This window comes from Oncorhynchus tshawytscha, linkage group LG07 (assembly GCF_018296145.1).
Source record: "Oncorhynchus tshawytscha isolate Ot180627B linkage group LG07, Otsh_v2.0, whole genome shotgun sequence".
In the NCBI taxonomy this organism is placed as follows: Eukaryota; Metazoa; Chordata; class Actinopteri; order Salmoniformes; family Salmonidae; genus Oncorhynchus; species Oncorhynchus tshawytscha.
In genome coordinates, this window is record NC_056435.1 from 75,318,097 (window position 1) to 75,323,458 (window position 5,362).

Consider the following 5,362-nt stretch of genomic DNA (forward strand, 5'->3'; position numbering starts at 1 on the left):
CTTGAATATGTCCATACAATGGATCCTGCAATATTTTGGCCTGTTTTTCCATGAACGTCACAAGGTCGCTGAACTGGGCCCTCGGGTGGCTTCTCTCTAAAATATCACATGCTGTAGACCTCAATTTTCCCTTTAGTTTGAAGGGAAGTTTTGACATGATCAACTTTATGTTGGAGGGAAGATTGAGCTCTTCCATGTTCTGTAGGTCTTGCATAGCATTTCGGCAACCTCTGAGATAGGGTGCATAGCCACCCAGTCCCTTTCCATCATCCGGTCTGATGTTTGTCCATTTCCAAGCTTTTTCCATGTCAGCAGTGGTGACTTTGATTTCATTGCCAACGTGTTCCTTTAACAACCTCTTAGTCTCCGCATAGCCTCTTCTGGTTTCCATATGCAGACAACTACGGATCAGATCCTTGGTCTGACCAGAGGTGTACTGTTCCAGGTAATAGAGCCTATCCTGGTGACCTCTGACCAGAGGTGTCCTGTTCCAAGTAACAGAGCCTATCCTGGTGACTGCTTGTCTTATCTTCTATGCCAAGCTGAAATGCACGCATGAATGGCCTAAAGTTTAGGGGATCACTTTCAGACTTAGGTATCTCCTGTTGTGCTGTAGTACAAGGAGGTCGGCAATTTCATTCTGCCTTTGAATAACAATACAGAGGTTTTCATGGCTGGTATTATGGCTGATACCCACAGTGTTGATTCTGTGTTGATTGCTAGACCTTGCTGTTGGCTGTTGAAGGGATTATGACTGTTTTCTGAATAGGTTTGGATGGCTTTGTTGTCGGTTGTTGTAAAAACCCTTTGTAGTGGGTCTTTGGAACTGCAACTAATGCAGAAAACTCAACAGGTGATGGTTCAGGTTCCTCAAAGACCTTGGGATGCTGGTTCAGTCGGCGGCTACTTTTATCAAACGTGACCGTCCAGGTAGAAAATGGTACATCCTACACTACAGTTGAGGAACAATGGGAAAGTAATTGTGCTTTGAAAGTTGATAAACTAGTAACCCCACTTTTGAGAAAATGGCTCTTGAATTATTTGGTACTCTTACTAGAGAACTCTTCTTTGTCTACATCCATTCAGCATCATTCGCACCCTCTTAAAAGCTTTATCCTCACCCATCTCTTTAAGTATTCATATGTGAGGCTATGTAACAACCAAAGCTTTCAAGACTAAAGGCTGGTTTATACTACGGGTGTGTTCGGAAATTTTATCTGGAGTGCCAGAGTGTGGTCTGGATGTTCGTAAACTCCGAACTTTGTCAGATTGTCCTTGCATAAATTCAGAGTGTTTTGCTCTCAGACCGTTCAGAGCCCACACTGGACGCTCTGGCCAGGGTTTAGGATTGATCAGAGCGTTCTTACCTAACAACAGCAGTCAAGCAACCAAGCTAACAGGCTAACGTTGGCTAGCTTGCTAGCTACTTCCAGACACAAATAGGAGAAGAGCTCACTCTGACAATTTTACTCACCCTAGTAGAGCTGGTTAGGCTGTTTTCATGTTATCCAGAGCGTTGGTGACTGCAACTGTGCTACTGGCAACAATTTAATTGGGCTTTTTTGCAAACGTTTACTGATACCGGCCAGTAAATGGGTGTTGAGCGTTCATAAATTCATCAGTTATTCTGCGCTCCGTGTCACGACTTCCGCCGAAGTTGGTCCCTCTCCTTGTTCGGGCGGCGTTCGGCGGTTGACGTCACAGGTATTCTAGCCGCCACCGGTCCACTTTTCATTTTCCATTTCTTTTGTCTTCATTGTACACACCTGGTTTCCATTCCCATAATTATATGTTCCTTATTTAACCCTCTGGTTCCCCCGTGGTTTTGTGCGTGTTTGTTCATTGTAAGTTAGTCTGTATTTGTGAGCTTGATTATTATCCTTCTTGGAATATTTGTTGTTTTGAGTTAAGTTATGTGAATTACTCATCTCTGTGTCCTGCGCCTGACTCCGCCTTACCTGCTACACCTAGACGCCTTACAGGTACACTCAGACGAGAGTGCTCTGAAATCGGAGTAGATAGCCAGAGTGAATTTACCAGCTACGTCTATCGACAGTTGTCGCAGTGACATCATGAACATTCTAATGAAATGGTAACTTGCATAGCGGAGTCTTGAACTATAATCCCAATTCATAACGTTTCTACCCTGCATGAATCTGCAGGTAGCCAATCAACCAGATTCAATGTTAGCTAGCTAACATTAGGCTATAACTAGCAATGCAAATGGCTCTGAGATACAAATAATATTACTACAGAGATCATACATGTAACATTAGCTAGCTAGCCAGACAGCTCACATTAGCTAGCTAGCTAACAGTACACATTAACTTGAAATGAAAATGACTAAATTAGAAAAGTGTCATTTCTGAAAATGTAGCTAGCTAGACTATCTTACCCATATACACGGATGGACGCTTCTCCCTCTCTGTCATGGATACTGTGGTTGCCCTTAGTTTGAAGTTGTAATCCGCAGACAGGTGTTTTATACAGCCTGCTATGTTCTCTTTTCGACTCCGTCTGCATATTTGCAATCAAATGCCAGAATGTTCTCCATCTCCTTAGCTATCATACTGTAATTCCACTGATTTCGAAACTCAGGCCTCCAGAAAGTGGAGAGCAACACACATGCAGTTCTACTACGTGATGTCTTTCAAAAAGCCACTTTAGAAAGGATTACCTAGACATACTGAGCAGCTCATGTTACAGACAGAAGCGTGCTACATGGCAGACCAATCCGAACTCATCTCTCGTTATGTCCAGCCCACTCATTATCTCAGCCAATCATGGCTAGCGGGAGCTTTCCTGTCTTTTTCTGTGGCTAAACCAACTAGGCTCATAATTTAACTGTTTTATTTGTATTTACAGATGACATAGACATTTGTTATTAAGGCACATGAAAATTCAAACGTTTCAGAAGGCATTTCTGCCCCCCAAAAAATGCATTTTGATAAAAAATAAAGTTTACTGTCAAATGGCACTCCTATGAACTAGTGACGCGCGACATACACCTATTTTCCTGAAAACGAGTCACAAATGTAAAAAAACCACTACTACAAATGTTCCTACATAGGACCAAATCCAGGTGGTGGGTTACACATGGATTTTGACACCGGCCAGTAGAATAAAGGATAAACAAATATTCAGACATCCACTCTCTCGTAATCAGCCCTCCATTCTAGATAGAGTAAGCAGATACCCTGTGAAGGCCTCCCTCATAAATAGAGATGGCAGACACCCTGTAAAGGCCTTACTTCTAGATAGAGATGGCAGACACCCTGTAAAGGCATCCCTTCTAGATAGAGATGGCAGACACCCTGTGAAGGCATCCCTTCTAGATAGAGATGGCAGACACCCTGTGAAGGCCTTATATCTAGATAGAGATGGCAGACACCCTGTGAAGGCATCCCTTCTAGATATAGATGGCAGACACCATGTGAAGGCCCCCCTTCTAAATTGAGATGGCAGACACCCTGTGAAGGCCTCCTAGATAGAGATGGCAGACACCCTGTGAAGGCCTCACTTCTAGACAGAGACAGCAGACACCCTGTTAAGGCCTCCCTTCTAGATAGAGATAGCAGACACCCTGTGAAGGTCCCCCTTCTAGACAGAGATAGCAGACACCCTGTGAAGGCCTCCCTTCTAGACAGAGACAGCAAACACCCTGTGAAGAACTCCCTCCTAGATAGAGATGGCAGACACCCTGTAAAGGCCTTACTTCTAGATAGATATGGCAGACACTCTGTGAAGGCCTTATATCTAGATATAGATGGCAGACACCCTGTGAAGGCCCCCCTTCTAAATTGAGATGATAGACACCCTGTGAAGGCCTCCCTTCTAGATAGAGATAGCAGACACCCTGTGAAGGTCTCCCTTCTAGACAGAGATAGCAAACACCCTGTGAAGGCCTCCCTTCTAGACAGAGAAAGCAGACACCCTGTGAAGGCCTCCCTTCTAGATAGAGATGGCAGACACCCTGTGAAGGCCTCACTTCTAGATAGAGATAGCAGACACCCTGTGAAGGTCTCCCTTCTAGTCAGAGATAGCAGACACCCTGTGAAGGCCTCCCTTCTAGATATAGATGGTAGACACCCTGTGAAGGTCTCCCTTCTAGACAGAGACAGCAGACACCGTGTGAAGGTCTCCCTTCTAAATAGAGATAGCAGACACCCTTTATAGGCGTTTATTGATCTTCTGAGATACATCAGTCCTGACCAGACGTTTATTGATCTTCTGAGATACATCAGTCCTGACCAGAGGTTTCTTGATCTTCTGGGATACATCAGTCCTGACCAGAGGTTTCTTGATCTTTTGAGATACATCAGTCCTGAACAGACGTTTATTGATCTTCTGAGATACATCAGTCCTAACCAGAGGTTTCTTGAACTTCTGGGATACATCAGTCCTGACCAGAGGTTTCTTGATCTTCTGAGATACATCAGTCCTGACCAGAGGTTTCTTGATCTTCTGGCAGAATAACTGCAGGTGGACAAGATTTACGGGCCACTGAGACTTATTGTTAAGGTATACAGACACTTATTGTAAAATTATACTTATTGTAAAGGTATAGAAACACCTATTGTAAAGGTATACGGACACTTATTGTAAAATTATACTTATTGTAAAGGTATAGAAATAAAAGTATTTTATTGTAAAGTGGTATGAAGTCATTTATTGTAAAGTGGGATAAATTAATTATTGTAAAGTGGTTTAAAGTTATTTATTGTAAAGTGGGATAAATTAATTATTGTAAAGTGGTATAAAGTAATTTATTGTAAAGTGGGATAAATGAATTATTGTAAAGTGGTATAAAGTAATTTATTGTAAAGTGGGATAAATGAATTATTGTAAAGTGGTATAAAGTCATTTATTGTAAAGTGGGATAAATTAATTATTGTAAAGTGGGATAAAGTAATTTATTGTAAAGTGGGATAAATTAATTATTGTAAAGTGGTATAAAGTCATTTATTGTAAAGTGGGATAAATTAATTATTGTAAAGTGGGATAACGTAATTTATTGTAAAGTGGGATAAAGTAATTTATTGTAAAGTGGTATAAAGTAATTTATTGTAAAGTGGTATAAAGTAATTTATTGTAAAGTGGGATAAATTAATTATTGTAAAGTGGTATAAAGTAATTTATTGTAGAGTGGTATAAAGTAATTTATTGTAAAGTGGTATAAAGTAATTTATTGTAAAGTGGGATAAAGTAATTTATTGTAAAGTGGTATAAAGTAATTTATTGTAAAGTGGTATAAAGTAATTTATTGTAAAGTGGTATAAAGTCATGTCTTGTAAAGTGGTATGAAGTAATTTATTGTAAAGTCATTTAGAACCAGATTTGCCGTATGTACCATCCTTTAGAA